A 17,077-nucleotide genomic window follows, 5' to 3' on the forward strand; every position below is an offset into this window, starting at 1 on the left:
TTAGGAAAGGCAGATGAGCTTGGGGCATGGATCAGTGGGTGGAATTATAACATTATAGCCATTACTGAGACTTGGTTGCAGGAGGGGCAAGACATGGTAGCTCAATGTTTTAGGGTTTTGTTGTTTTAATTGTGTAAAACGAGAGGGATTAATGAGGGAGGGGTGGCATTACTAGTCAGGGAAAAAGTCACGGCAGTGTTCAGGACAGACTGGAGAGCTCGTCTAGTGAGGCTTTAAGGGTAGAACTGAGGAATAAGAAACGTAAGACCACATTAATGGGATTATATTATGGACTGCCCAACAGTCTGAGATTTAGAGGAGCAAATTTGTGGAGAGATCGTCGACTGTTGCAAAAAACATAAGGTTGTGATAGTAGGCAATTTTAACTTTCCATATATTGACTGGGACTCCCATACCGTAAAAGGACTGGTTGGGAAAGAGTTTGTCAAATGTGTTTAGGAAAGTTTCCTTCATCAGAACGTAGAAGTTCCAACTACAGAGAGTGCAATTCTTGATCTGCTATTAGGGAGTCAGACAGGTCAGGTGACAGAGATTTGTGTAAGCAAACACTTTGTATTTAGTGACATTAGTGGCATTAGTTTCAAGGTAATTATGGAAAAGGATAGGTCAGGTCTTTTTATCTATTGAGATACAGCAATAAATACTTCCAGGCCCTCGAGCCATACTGCTCAGCAAACCCCTGATTTATTCCTAGCCTAATGATGGGATTAATTAACAATGACTAATTAACCTACCAACCAGCACATCTTTGGACTGTGTGAGAAAACTGGAGCACCCACAGGAAACCTACACGGTCACGGGGAGAACGTTGAAACTCCCTACAGGCAATGGCACGAATTGAACCCAGGCCACCTGTACTTTAAAACACTGTGCTAACCACAACACTACCATATCGCCCACCACTACACTACTGTGCTGTCCTTGGGTTGAGAATCTAGATTGGAGAAAGGCCAATTTTGATGGTATCTGAAAGGATCTGGCAAGTATGGATTGGGATAGGTTGTTTTCTGGCAAAGGTGTGCTTGGTAAGTGGGAAGCCTTCAAAAATGAAATTTTGAGAATACAGAATTTGTGTGCTCCTGTCAAGATAACAGATTAGGGAACCTTGCTTTTCAAGAGATATTGAGGCCCTGGTTAAGAAAAAGAAGGAGGTGTATAGCAGGTATAGGCAGGCAGGAACAAATTAGGTACTTATGGAGTATAAGAAATGCAAGAGGACACTTAAGAATGAAATCAAGAGGGCTAAAAGAAGACATGAGGTTGTTCCAGAAGACAAGGTGAAGGAGAATCCTAAGGGATTCTACAGATATATTAAGAGCATAAGGATCGCAAGGGACATTGGACTCGATACAGATAACAGAGGAGGAGGTGTTTGCCCTCTTGAGGCAAAGTAGGGTGGATAAATCCCCAGGGCCTGACAAGGTGTTCCATCAGTTCCTGTGGGAGGCAAGAGGAGAAATTGAAGGGACCCTAGCAGAGACATTTAAAACATCCTTACTGACAGGTGAGGTGCCGGAGGATTGGAGGATAGCTAATGTTCTGTTTTGTAAGAAAGGCTCTAAGAATAAGCCAGGAAACTATAGGTTGGTAAGCCTGACATCAATAGGGGGGGAGTTTTGGAAGGTATTCCAACGGATTAGATATATAAGAATTGGGATAAACAGGGTTTATTTAGGGATAGTCAACAGTTTTTTGAATGGTAGGTCGTGTCTAAGCAATCTTATAGAGTTCTCAAGGAAGTTACCAGGAAAACTGATGAAGGCAAGGCAGTGGATATTGTCTACATGGAAATTTAGTAAGGTCTTTGGCAAGGTTCTACATGAGAAGTTGGTTAAGAATGTTCAGTCACTTGGCATTCAAGATGAGGTAGTAAATTGGACTTGAATTTGCTTTGAATGAGAAGCTAGAGAGTGATAGTAGATGGTTACCTCTCTGACTGGAGGCCTGTGAGCAGTGATGTACAGCAGGGGTCAGTGCTGGGACCATTGTTGTTTGTCATCCATAACAGCAATTTGGATGATAATGTGGTTAACTGGATCAGCAGATTTTGATGGCACCATAATTGGGGGTGTAGGTGGATGCCAAGGAGGACTATCAAAGCTTGCAGTGGTATCTGGACCAGCTGGAGAAATGGGGGTGAAAAATGGCAGATGGAATTTAATGTAGACGAGTGTGAGGTGTTGCACTTTTGGAGAATCAACCAGGGTAGGTTCTACACATTGAGGGGTAAGGCACTGAGGAGTGTGGTAAAATCTGGGGGAATCTGGGAATACAGGCCCATTTATTCCTTGAAAGTGGGTCATGGTTTGATAGGGTCATAAAGAAAGCTTTAGCTTATTAACATCCATAAATCAATATATTGAGTACAGGAGATGGAATGTTATGTTGAAATTGTATAAGATGTCTGAGAGGCCTAATTTGGAGGTCTCAGAGGGTGGTGAGAGTGTGGAATGAGCTGCCAGTGCAAGTGGTGAATGCAGGTTCGGTTGAAACATTTAAGAGGAATTTGGATAGGTACATGGATGTGAGGGGTACGGAAGGCCAGGTGCAGGTTGGTGGGACTAGGTAGATTAATGGTCAGGTATGAGCAAAATGGGCCAAAGGGCCTTTTCTGTGCTGTAGTGTTCTATGACTCTCTGATCTCATAGTCGTGCTACCCTCCAACCTAATGGCATGAACATTGATTTCTCTAGCTTCTGCCAATTTTTCTCTTCTCTCTTTTGTTCTCTTTTGTTCACCTACTGATCACCTCCCTCTGGTTCCCCCTCCCCCACTTTCTTCCATGAATCATTGTCCTTTCCTATTAGATTCCTTCTTCCGTTTTTTTCCTTTTCCTGTTATAAACTCTATGCTTCTTCATTCCCACTCCCCCACCTACCCAACTTCCCACTCACAGGACCTCACCTATCACCTGCCAGTTTCTCCTCCCCACACTTTCTTATTCTGGCTTATACCTCCTTTCTTTCTAATCTTTATGAAGGATCCTGGTCCAAAATGTTGACTCTTTATTCCTCTCCATAGATGCTGTCTGATTTGCTGAGTTCCTCCAGCATGTTTTGTGTGTTGTTCAAGATTTTCAGCCTCTGCAGAATCTCCTGTGTTAGTAATTGAGGAGTTCTGACTAGTGCTGATGTAGAGGGTATTTGCCTCACTGCTGCCCCCTAAAAGGAAATCACATTCAAAACTGCATAGGGCTAAAAGATATCATTGATACCAGTTCTGATGGGACAAATGGAATAAATTAAAGAAACCCCAGTTGTTTCACTGCCTCTGTCCCAGCACAAAGTAAATTCTTTGCGAGAGAGAAAAAGTTAGGGAAGTTATTCGTGCTGGAAGTTTTTGCAAAGCAGAGCATAAAAGTATTGCTGCCCTGCTATGGCTGTGCAGGCTTATTGTGAGACCTCACTTGGAGAACTCTTTACAGGATGTCTCCACAGATAAGGATGTATGTGATTTGTAGTCATTGCAAGCACAGTTTTCCAAATTTGATTCTTGTGATGAAGGAGGGATTGAGTGGAATGGGAGCATCTTCCCTGGGAGTTAAAAGAATGAGAAAGTTTCTAACTGAAGCACGGAAGCTTCCAAAGGGGGTTTGAGAGATTTTTCCTGAATGGATATTCTCCCTTATGGGAGGATCTAGAACCAGGGGCTAGAGTCTCAGATAAGAGGGATGTGAGGAATTTTATTTTGTCTCAGGATTGCCTCTTTTGGATTCTCTCAGTACGAGGTCTCAAGACTGAGATTGATTTTAGGTTGTGGCTCGGGAACAGGCTGGAAAATACCTGGTGCAGGAATAAGTCAATCAGTGGTGAAGGGTGGGTTTGAACTTTTACCATGTATCTCTTCCCCACTATCACTTGCTGACCCTGTCCACTATCCATTCCCCACTGTCACTTGCTGACCCTGTCCACTATCTGCTTTGAGGCTGTGCCCTCCAGTTCTGGTTACCCCCACAATAGGAAACATCCTCTCCACATCCACCCTATCTAGAACCATGATTCCCCTCTCCCTACCCCCTTCCCATTCTCAATCAGCATTTGAGACCCATATCAGAATCAGGTTTATCATCACTCACATGCGTCATGAAGTTTGTTTTTCTTTGCAGCAGCTGTACAGTGCAATACATAAAATTACAGCAGTGCTGTGCAGAAGTCTAGCTATGTGCAGAATATGTGCCTGAGACTTTTGCACTTTACAGTATATCGTGAGCCTTCATCATTCCCAGACCTCCCTGCAAACAGCAGAGAGGAGTGCTTTCAACACATGACTTGACAAAGCAGCTCCTAACAATCTTCTCAACAGTAGGATATTGATGCTGGAGCCTTCATTCATACCCACAGCTTAGGAGTGCATGATTTCTTGATGTGTCACTCTTATTCTTTGATCCAAATTTGTCAAAAGGCTTGTGTAAGTGTCTTTCATCCCGTTTTGGCCAGCCACTTCTCCCTCTGTGTGAGCACTCACAAATGATACATCAGTAGCACCCTTCTTCCCTGGAGATTTTAAAACTCTCCTGCTTGTTTACAGGTCCTTCCCTAGCCTCAGCCTTCGCTCTCTCTCTCTCAGCTGGTCCTGCTTCATTCTGTTCCTCTGCCCCGCTGAGGGAGACACAGAGCTGTAGCCGGACAGGATCCGCAGCGGCTTTAGTTTGATCCTGGCCTCTGCTGCTGTGTTTGTTCACCCTGTGACTATATAGATTTCCTTTGGATTCTGCAGATTCCTCCCTCATCCCAAAAACCTGTGAATGGGTAGGTTAATTGGCCTACCTTGTGTGTCAGCCAGAGGTAGAATCCATAGAGGATAGATAGGAATGTGATGACAGTAAAATGGGATTGGTGCAGGGGGTGCTTGATAATCAACATGGACTCAAAAGGACAAAGGGCCATTTTCTGTGCTGCAAGATCCCTTGAATTTAATTCTTTCCCCCACATTTGTCTTTCTCCCACATGTTCAGCAACTTGCACCTCAAGTCCTGAACCCCTCTGGTTGTTCACTGGTGGCTGAAGACAAGCTGTTTAACTTCCTCTGTAGACGGTGCTGATTTACCTCACTAGCTGCTTGTGTGATCTTGTCAAGGCACCGTACGAATCCAAGATGCTCTTGCTTTAACAATGCTTCTGGGCTGAGGTGGATGATTCTGACTTGAAATAAGGGCAGCCAATGTCTACACTGAATTAGGCTGACCCTGTTCAAGCCCGTTCCACTGAGCCGAGCAGATCACTTGACCACTCATACCTCTGAGCAATGTACCATTTCAGTTCTGTGTAATGTCCCTTGACTTATTAATTCTATCTGAGCTCATTGACTATCAGTGCCCAGTAAATCGTTAACATTAAAAATCTCACCATCAGTGTCAAATTATTCTGTTGTCTCAACCCTCCCCATCTCTGTAACCTCTACAGATGTCACGACCTTCTGAGAAATGTGTGCTCCCTCCCAATTATTTCCCATTGATCCATTATTTACGTTCATCCATTTAGCTCCCTAGGTTCAAAACCCTAGATAGAAACCAGCACGTAAACAGAGTCTTTGGCCCATGAAGTCTCTGCTGACCATCAACCACACATTTATACTAATTCTCTTTTAGTCCCAGTTTTAAAATTTTCTGCACATTCTCACTATCTTTCTCCAGACTCTACTTCTCACCTACATACTGGGTGAAATTGACCATGACCAACAAACCTGCTAGCCTGCATGTGTTTGGGATGTGAGAGACAACTGGGTCACTGGGAGCATCCCATCCATTGATAGGGAGAATGTGAAAACTCAACAGTGACAGTGTCTGAGGTGAGGATCAAACCGGTGCCTCTGGCACTGTAGTGCAGCAGCCTTACGAGTTGCACCGCTGCGTGCCACCTGTCTGCCTCTCTGGTTCTTTTTCCTCCTTTATATCATCTATCCTCTCCATTTGATTCAACACCAGTCCTGTTTGATAGCACTGTGTAACATCGGCATCAGCTTAGGTTTATCATAAACACGGAAATTAAGCAGCCTGCACCTGCATTTCCTTGATTTTAGAATAGTGGAAGGTGATCTCATTGAAATGTATTTCCAGACTTGACAGGGCCGATGCAAGGATGACTTATTGTTGGCTGTGTTGTGTAGAACCAGGAATCAAAGACCCAACTTAAGAGAATGTTGTGGAAGGACAGCCATCTGAACCAAAATGAGAAGACATCTCCTCACCCAGAAAGTGGTTAACTCATTTGAAGTGGCTCAAAAGCTGAGTATTATCAAAGTAAAGATTGCTAGATGTTTGGATATTGTGGGAACCAAGTGATCAGGGTTAACACAGGGAAAGTAACGTGGAGGTAAAAGATCATTTAAGGTAGAACAGGCACGAGGAGTCAAATGACCTGCACCTGCTTCTTATATGATAGATGCTAAATAAATTCAATCTTTTGATGTTCTCACAAAGGAACAATACACAAAGAGCTGTGCTTTTCACTACTGGTTCATCATTCATTTCTGTAAGACATTAAAAGGTGAAAATCCTGGCTGTCTGTGATTTATTTTTCAGCTAATAACCTGCCCTCCATTTGTTAGAGACATTAACTCAGGGTGAGTTTTTCGGAATAGTGATCAAAGTCCAATTGAGATGCCAGGTGGGAACTTTGGGTTAGCGATGGCGCCTCTGACAATAGGAGACATCTTCTGTATTGTCCTGATGAGTAGGTACAATAGTGTACTTAAAGAAGCTGGGAACAGAATGGATGAAGTTCTCTTCAATATATCCTTTCCAAAGAGCCCTTTGAAAGAACGTTGCCTTGCGATAATTAATAGAGAACGCTCAAATGAGAGGCTGTACCACAGAGTGCAACTGGCAAGCAGGGCAAAGATCTATCAGAGGATAGCACTGAAGATCCAGTCACCTCTCAGCCCTCAAAAGCACAGTGAAACCTCTGAGAAAGGGCTTTAACAGCACATAGACCAAGACACAACAAATACAATTAGAAGACCTCACTAATTGAACCTTGTTATTGTTCAATTAGCTGTAGGAAGAATTGATTGTTGACTTCTTGAAGGGGAAGGTGTGAGAACATGCACGAGTTTACATTGGGGAAGTTGATGGTAGAGATTTAAATTCCTGGGAGATAAGATGGTGGATGACCTGTTCTGGGCCCAGAAAGAGAGGTAGCAGTGTCCTTACTTTCTTAGGAGGTTAAGGAGGTCGGCATATCACTGAACACTCTAACAAACTTCTGCATATGTGCTCTTAAAGGTGTACTGACTGTCTACATCATGGTTTGGTCTGGGAACTTAAACACACAGGGAAGCTGCAGAGAGTAGGACACTCGGCAAAATACATCATGGACGCATCCTTCCCCACCACAGGCAGTATCTACAACACACACTGCCACTATTCATTTCAGATCCCCATCATCCTGGCCATGCTATCTTCATGCAGCTGCCATCAAGATGGAGGTATGGAATCTTGAGATCCCACAGTGCCCCATCCCAGAACAGCAACTTCCCTTCATCTGTTCTCTTCTTGAACCAACTGGTTTAACACCAGTCACTACAGTTTGGCAACACTATGATCACTTTAATCACTTTGCGCTGTTACGGACTTTATTTTTTGTTTTGCTCTAATTGTGTTCTTTCGTGTAAAAATTGAGTATAACTTATGACTAATTTATGTTTTTACTGTTAATGCTGCTTACGCAATGGTTTTGCCTGTGATGCTGTTGCATGTAGGTTTTTCATTGCATTTGTGCATGTATGCACTTGAACACATGAAAATGAACTTGACTCTGCTTAGGGAGATGTGCATGGAGAGAGGGCAAAGATATTTTGCTGGAGAAACCATTCTGTGTTCAGCCAAAGGGAAAAGGTCAATGAGAGCGAGGAGGAGATATTCTGGATGGAGAGGAACAGGAGGAAGAGATAAAGAGAAGAGGATAGGGAGGATTAAAAGGTAAGGAAGGAAGAGATGTGGAGATGTTAGAGGAGAAGATGTAGTTGGAAATATGGTGAGGAAAAGAGAATGGAGGGAGAATAGGAGGAGGAGGAGGATTAGATCTGGGTCAGGGAGGGTAGAAAGAAACAGGTCAATAGTTTCACAGTCAGGCCCAGTCATAACTCCAGAACAGGGAATGACAATCCATTGTGACAGCCTTTTATCTGGAAATCGAACAGAAATGTAACATGTACTGAGGAGAATTAAATATTTTAAAATCCTCCTGAACAGCTATTGAGCTGACTTTTGCAAGCTCTTTCAGTTGGAAAACTGGGGGACTCATTTTGCAGTTTTTTAATGTCTTTCTGAAGTTCTGATGGTAATTTTTGGAGTTTGCACTCCCACAGGAGTCTGACTCAGGCAATTTAGCTGGACTGTGTGCCTGGGGAAAGGCTGCAGCTGAGGAAGAGCCTGCAGGAGATGAAACTTGTTCAATTCCCCCACCACTGAGCTGCTTTAAATATTGATGAATTCTTTTTAAACGGCACCGTGAGATCCTTCTAGTTGTTATAAAGGCCTTCAGACAGGCAACAAGCAGTAATCATAGAGAGAAAGGCTTGATTTTTCTATGTTCCTCACCTCCTTAAGTCCCCAAAACAATTGGATTTGTGGGGTTGCTGGCACTGTGTAGTAGTTGCAACTACACCTCTTCCCCTGGTACAGTATTGCATTCCAGATATCAACTACTCCCTGTGTAAAAACTTAACCATCAGATCTCCTTTGAAACACCTTCCTCTCACTTTAAACCGATGCAATGTGAAAAAGATTTGGGTTATCTAACTTAGCTATGCCTCTCTTTTTCTGTACTATCAAGTTTCCCCTCAGCCACCTTCAATCCAGGGATACCAAACCCAGCCTTTCCAATCTCTCTGCAAAGCTAAATTCCTCCAATCCAGGCATCATCCGGATGAGTCTCCACTGCATTTTCTGCAGCACAACCATACCCTTCTGAAAGTGTGATGAACAGAACTGCACACAGTCCTGCAAGTGTGGTCTATAAAGTGATCTGTAAGGTTGTAAAATTACATCTTCTTACATAGCCTTGCTCATGAAGGGAAGCATACCGTATATCGTCTCGTAAACACAAAATACTCTGCAGATGCTGGGGTCAAAGCAACACTCACAACACGCTGGAGGAACTCAGCAGGTCGGGAAGCATCCGTGGAAATGATCAGTTAACGTTTCGGGCCGGAGCCCTTCGTCAGGACTGAAGAGGGAAGGGGCAGAGGCCCGATAAAGAAGGTGGAGGGAGGGTGGGAAGGAGAAGGCTGGTAGATTCCAGGTGAAAAACCAGTAAGGGGAAAGATAAAGGGGTGGGTGAGGGGAAGCAGGGAGGGGATAGGCAGGAAAGGTGAAGAAGGAATATGGAAATGCACAATGGGTAGTAGAAGGAGGCGGGACCATGAGGGAGGTGATAGGCAGCTGGGGAGGGGGCAGAGTGAAATAGGGACAGAGGAAAGGAGGGGGAGGGAATTACCGGAAGTTGGAGAATTCTATGTTCATACCAAGGGGCTGGAGACTACCTAGACGGTATTTGAGGTGTTGCTCCTCCAACCTGAGTTTAGCCTCATCATGGCAGTAGAGGAGGCTATGTATGGACATACCCGAATGGGAATGTGAAGCAGAGTTGAAGTGGGTGGCAACCGGAAGATCCTGTCTGTTGTGGCGGACGGAGTGGAGGTGCTCGACGAAGCGGTCCCCCAATCTGCATCGGGTTTCACCAATGTAGAGGAGGCCGCACCAGGAGCATCGGATGCAATAGATGACCCCAACAGACTCACAAGTGATGTGTTGCCTCACCTGGAAGGACTGTTTGGGGCCCTGAATGGTGGCAAGAGAGGAGGTGTAGGGACAGGTGTAGCACTTACGCTTACAGGGATAAGTGCCGGGTGGGAGATCTGTGGGGAGGGACGTGTGGATCAGGGAGTCACGGAGGGACCAATCCCTGCGGAACGCAGAGAGGGGTGGAGAAGGAAAGATGTACTTAGTGGTGGGGTCCTGTTGAAGGTGGCGGAAGTTGCGGAGGATAATGTGCTAGATCCGGAGGCTGGTGGGGTGGTAGGTGAGGACAAGGGGAACTCTGTCCCTGTTGTGGTGGCGGGAGGATGGGGTGAGGGCTGAACTGCGGGAAATGGAGGAGATGCAGGTGAGGGCATCATTGATGACGGCAGAAGGGAAACCACGATCCTTAAAGAAAGAGGACATTTGAGATGTCCTGGAACAGAAAGCCTCATCCTGGGAGCAGATGCGGTGGAGACGGAGGAACTGGGAATAGGGAATGGCATTTTTGCATGTGGTAGGGTGGGAAGAGGTATAGTCGAGGTATTTAGGAGAGTCAGTGGGCTTGTAGAAGATGTCAGTGGACAGTCTGTCTCCAGAGATGGAGATCGAGAGATCGAGAAGGGGAGAGAAGTGTCCGAGATAGACCAAGTGAATTTGAGGGCTGGGTGGAAGTTTGAAGTAAAGTCAATGAAATTGACTAGCTCAGCATGGGTGCAGGAAGCAGCACTAATGTAGTCGTCAATGTACTGAAGGAAAAGTTGGGGAGCAGTACCAGAATAGGTTTGGAGCACAGACTGTTCCACATAACCAATGAAGATGCAGGCGTAGCTGGGGACGTATATCGTCTCACCACCTTATTGACCTCTGTTGCCATTTTCAGGGAACTATAGACTTGGACCATATCAATATTGCTCAGTGTTCTACCATTTACTGTATGTGTACTGTTCATCTTTGATTCCCCCAAATTCATCACCTCACACTTGCTGGGATTAAATTCCTCCTGTCCTGCCCACCTTTCCACCGGATCCTGGTGTAGTCTTATATAAACCCCTAAGAGACTCCACGGCTGCTGGAAACCCACAGCAACACACACAAAATGCTGGAGGAACTCAACAGGGCAGGCAGCATCTATGGAGGGGAATAAACAGTTGATGCTTTGGGCCACCACCCTTCATTAGGACTGGAAAGGAAGAGCGAAGAAGCCGTAATAAGGAGTGGTGGGTGATCAGTAAAACTAGGCTTCTTACTTCATTCACCACCTTCCCCTTCACCTGGTCTCACCTATCATCTGCCAGCTTGTACTTCTCCCCCTCCGCCCAACCTCCCCCCCACGACCTTCTTTTTCTGTCTTCTTCCTCCTTCCCTTCCAGATCTTCCTTGCTATGAACAACGTCACCTTTCACATAATTTCCTTTGTGACAAAGCATTTCTAAAAGATAGAGCAAGGCTGGCAAAAGGGTATACTTTTGACTCAAATTAGCTCATTGCATGAAAGAGAAAGTGTTACTGTTCACTGCTGAGCCAATGTCAACACATTGCTCTTTCCCTCTTGGGCCAGTGAGTCAGCGCTCTGCTCCTTCCCCCTGGCGTGGAATGTTGGTAAGAGATTCTCTCTCATCATGGAAGATGCAAGATGCAGAATGAAAAAAAACATGGGATCCCTAACCCAGTTCCTGGTGTGTGTGTGTGTGTGTGTGTGTGTGTCTCTCTATCTCTCTCTCTCTCTCTCTCTCTCTTCAATAGGAGAAATAGTAATTGGTATATTATTGTCACATGTACCTTGATATATCTCATTAGATAGGCAGGAATCAACCATCAACTGGATCATCACTTTGGACTCACATTCTACCTTGATATACTCATGTATACATATCAAGGTAGAATGTGAGTCCAAAGTGATGATCCAGTTGATGGTTGATTCCTGCCTATCTAATGAGATCAACATAAACTCAGGAGAGTTCTGCATGTAGGGACCACTGTCACATACAGTGGAGACCACAGGATGGGTGTGGTGGGAGAGGAGAAGCTACACCGATTAATGCTCTGTTATTAATACTCTGTTATTTAGGGAAATTAACTCTACAGGACCAAAGGGTGTCAGTCGGTTTCTGTGGCATGAAGCGACTGAGTACGAGACTCCCCCCCCCCCTCCCCTGGATAGGATGCCAGTCTATCACGAGCTTAACCCCCAGCATTTGCTGCTGCCCATTTTCAGCTGGGTGGACTGGAGCAGTGTGTGGTTAAGTGCCTTGCTTAGAGACACAACACGCTGCCTTGGCCAAGACTCGAACCCACGACTTTCAGATCGTGAGCCCAGTGCCCTAACCACTTGGCCATGCGCCACACTTACACATTAGGGGCAAATTACAGTGTCTAGTTAACAGATCAACCAGTACATTGTTGAGAGGTGGTGAAAAACCAGAGTACCTGGGGGAAATCAACATGCTCACAGGAAAATCCTGCGAAGTACATGCAGACAGCATCTGAAGCACTGGTGCTGTCAGGTTACAGTTCTAATAGCTGTCTGCTGCGCCACCCAGGAGTGGCTGAAGCTGAAATACTTTCTAACTTTGTACTGAGGTTGCTCCCACACCTCTTTCTGGCTGAGGATTCTGGACTGTGATAAGTCATTGCATGAAGATTCCTCCTATGTCTCCACTTGCCTGATAGAGTCATGGAGTCAAATGGCTTGGAAATGGGTCCTTCAGCTGTCCTTTGGGGGGGGGGGGAGCACGCCTTATTCTGATTGGTTAGTTTAGACATTGCAGCTGCTTTTCCCATTGGATAACAGCCTGGTGTCCAGTTTCAAATATCCTGGATTTATAGGAGCACGTGTGGGGGGTTCTGTCTTTTTTCATTTGCTTTAGGCAATAATGCACACGCTGATTGGGAAGGTATGCTCTGCGCATGTTTTTAACTAAGTACAACGGTTTGTACATCTGTTGAATGTTCAGCTTTGTATTGTCTGTAACCTGGTGAAGATGAATGCTTGGTTGAATTTTTACTGTTTGTAAATAAATGATTAATTTAACCTATTCGCAGTCAGCATTTCCCGTTTCACTTGCCGGACCTACAAACCTGTTTTAACGTTACATCAGACCAACTGGTTCATGCCAGCCAAGATTCCTACCTAAACTAGTCCCATTTGCCTGTGTTTGTCCTATGCCCCTTTAAACCTTATTTGTCCATCAGTTTCCTACCTCTGATTCCCTATTCCATGCCAGTGGAATCCTGACCTGTCCGACTACACCCTCTATGAGGTTGAATGCTTTGAGGTTAAATATCCTCAACTCTCTCGGTTCTAGGAGAAGAGAACCCACTATCCGAAGGCTCTGGTATAACTATCCTCTTTAACAGTATGATTGATGTTGATAAGACAGGAAATTGGTATAAGAGAACACAAGAAGACATTGGAACATGTGACATGGGAGAATGTGACCTAAATGTAAAATGATTGGCAGATTTCTGTAACAGAATGTATTCTCTGCAACTACCCAGGGAGCTCTCTTCTTAATAGTCCATAACTGAGCATCGACTGCAGACAGAAGGAGAGAGGGAACGTCAGAGTGTGTCAGGGAAACAAATAAAGAAGAATAAAAGAGAATCTATGGTAGAGACGAGCCTAGAGATAGAGAGAGAGACAGTGGCAAGGGATGACAGGGGGTTTCTGGGGATAGCAAGGAGCTCCTCTGGACCTCAGCAAGAAGATTTTTGTCAGGTGCTCTGGTCCAATGGGAAGGCAGTTTGTCAGCATGATTATCAGTGAAATGTCACAGCCTGACACTTCAGAGCTGACAGGAGGGATGCTGGTGGAGAGGTAGATGGAGAAACAGAATGAAGAAGAGCCAGCAGAGTGGGCAGATGGGAAAGGGAGAATGAGTAAGGTAGAGAGTGCAGCAGTAAAAAATGAAGGAATTAAATGAGACCAATGAGAGAAAGAAGGAGAGAGAGATTCAGAAAGTGAGTGAAAAATGTGAGGAAGTTACAAGAAGGTGAAAGGGTGAGACAGATCTGTCCTATCATCAGTCAGTGATAACAGATGGCATTTAGATAGGAGACACAAGAAACTGCAGTTTCTGTAATCTGGAACAAAATACAAACATCTGGAGAAACTCTTAGGGTTGGGCAGCACTTGTGGAGGCTGAGTCTGTATCCGAAATCTGCATGTGGTCCTGATGCAGGCTCTCCGTCTGAAACATCATCTGCCCCTCTTCCTCCACAGATGATACCCAAATGACTGAATTTCTCCTGCAGTTTACTTAACTACCCAGAGTTTTGGAGCCAGGTCATGGCATTTATTTGTGGCTGCAGCAAATCTTGGCTAAGTCAGGGGAAGGGCTGTTATTGATGATAATTTCTGTTACTTAATTTTCATTGTCATTTGCAACAAGGATTTGAATACATGAAGCAGCTGTGAAATGCACGGTGGGTGAGGAAGTGTTCTTTGTGACATTATCATCTGATCTAGGCACCCATTACACTGGACAACAAAGATTTTGCTTTCTGAATACCTTTAGGTGTATCTTATGAATTTTGGGCTACTGATCATGAAAATCACCATGAAATTTCCCTCTCATGCACCATTTTTAAATAAACATATGTTTATTATTTCAATTCATAATTCAAGTCAATTAAAATGTTGCCTACAATGTAAGCTGGAAAGTTTCCTATCTTATCCAAGCATGCTTGGGCATACTTAGGCAGTGCGGCTGCTGCATGGCAGGACAGGTTTTAGTAATAATTATTGGGTTCAGGACTGTAAGGATGGAATTTACTATCACCAGGCACAAAAATTTCTATAAAGGATTTTGATATTTGAGACTGATGCTTCCCAGAATAACTGATAGCAAGATTAAGGAAAGCATTTTTTGTTGGTCCACAAATCAAACAGGTCATCAATGATAGGCAATTTGAAGAATTTCTAGTGGGGCCAGAGAAAATCACATGGAATTAAGGAAGTTGTTGAAATTTTTCTCGGCATCTACAGAGCACTAAACTACATGCAGCTGGTTGAAAGCATGCTTCAAGCATATAAAACCATGAAGTGCAACATGTCACTAAAGATTCATTTTCTGCATTCCCATTTAGACTTCTTCCCTGCAAATCTTGGTGCTGTTAGTGACGAGCATGGTGAAAGGTTTCACCAGGACATTGCGGTCATGGAGAAAAGATACCAGGACAACTGGAGTCCATCAATGCTGGCGAATTATTGTGGGACACTTAAGCGAGAAGCCTCAGACACTGAGTACAAATAAAAATCACTAACAAAATATTTTTAACTTAGTTGAACTATTGCAAAGCATCAGCGCCATTATGCAATTAAACACATTATATTCAATAAAAGTTAATTTGTTGTTTCTCCAAATTCCTCCGTGATACAAGTAGTCCGAAATGATATTTGTGTTCATCTTCAAGCAGTCTATCATAAACAAAAAAAATTGTGAGGAAGCAACACTTTTGAAAAAATTTGTTGTCCAGCGCATTGTTCACAATTGATTGATGGAACCTCCCCACAGAGAGTGTGAGTATGAGAGTAAGAGGACATTGATCGGAAAAGAAAACATAAGGAAGAAAGATTGAATGAGATAACAGAAAGTGAAAAGAATTGACGGAGAAAGAGAGAGTCTCAATTCATATTGGACTCAAAAGGACACCCCAACACAATCCACCTCTGCTATATGCAGGTGTTGGTGCTGGGCTTTGGCATCACTGAGTCTTCCATGTACAGGTAAGCAGCATGAAGAAGATGTTCCCTCCCACTGCTCGAGAGATTCATTTGGAACCCATTTGTATCACTCCTGCCATTTTTCCAGCCAAGACCAGGTCACAGTACGACAGGGATGACCATCACTTCATGGTGAGTGTTTGATCAATGCGAGCTGCTAAAGTCTGATGGCCCCAGGGTGCAAAGTGTGGCAGGACCTTATCACAGGTTCCTGCATTCTTTACAGTAAGAGCCCTCACATTGGCAACAGTCATTTGTGTAGCCCCAGTACCATCCTGATCACACCAGCGCATGTCAGCTTGTCTCCGCAGCTGAAGGAGCACTAATAACCCTTGAACAAACCATATGACTGAAACCATGACATCTATTAAAGTTTGCTGTGAGCCTGTCAATCTTCCTTCCTGATAGATGAATGCCGTGAGACACAAGCAGAATTAGTGCTGATGGACAGCTGTCAATTTGATTAAGATTCACGAAGCCACAAACCCACAGCTGGTGTCAACAGTAGAAAGATGTGCAATTTGTTATTTTGACCAAAGTGTTTGGCTTGTAGCTCAGGATTTATGACTTCAGTCTGAGGAATTCTGCACTAAACAATCAGGAGTAAAGTTGCGGCCAGCAAAAGAACTGCATTAAATCAGAAGGTAATTCAATAATTCACCCAACTTCACTCAACCTACCAAACACTATGAACCATCCACAGTTAAACTCTTGTGTCAGGGGTGTGCTGTTCCTTCACTCCAGCCCAGCTTGAGTTTAACTGTCTGGAGGGTCTGACCTTGAATCATAGTTGATAATAAATCTCTGCAACTGTTGCTCAATGATAGAAACTGTTGGCCATTTTAAAGAAGCTATTCCCTCCCACTGCTCAAGAGATTCATTTGGAACCCACTTGTATCTCTCCTGTCATTGTTCCAGCCAAGACCGGGCCACAGTGTGACAGGGATGACCATCATAGATCATTACTATTCTATTTCTAACTGACCTGTCCCCACAAGAGACACAGGATAACACTAGAGAAAACATTGTTCTCTGTCTGGTTCTTCTCCTATTCGTGCTCTTGGGATGCTGGGAACAGAAGGCTTCCTATTAATCCCTGTGTTGAGAAGTACCTCTGGCTGTGGAACGAAGATGGAGCTCTTCTCAAAGGGCTGAGCAATGGCTGGGCCTGACTGGTGAGGATGCATGGATGCTCCTGCCTGGTCTGGTGTCTCCCCAGCACTTCAAGAATACTTTGAGAAGATCTTCCCCCTTCCAGGGAATTCCTGTCTAGACTTGGGGAATCAGTCTCCTCCACAGAATGACCCTTGCATTTAACTTATGAGTGACTATCTGTCAGGAAAGGTCAGCTTTTTCCTCAGCCTACCTGCACCTCCCCTATGGATGTAAGACTGAACTGCTGTGGCTGTTCTTATGGGTGAGTGTCACAGCCAAACCCAGACTGTCCTCACACCCATTCTTTCCAATCATACCTAGTCCCAAATGTAAATGAATTTTAAAGTTTAATCTCCTTCACTTGTCAGGATTGTGAGGCTAATGATGACTATTTAAGACCTGTTTTCTGGCTTCACACAGTCTATCTCAGTAGG

The sequence above is a fragment of the Mobula birostris genome, chromosome 9, assembly GCF_030028105.1.
Source record: "Mobula birostris isolate sMobBir1 chromosome 9, sMobBir1.hap1, whole genome shotgun sequence".
Taxonomy (NCBI): domain Eukaryota; kingdom Metazoa; phylum Chordata; class Chondrichthyes; order Myliobatiformes; family Myliobatidae; genus Mobula; species Mobula birostris.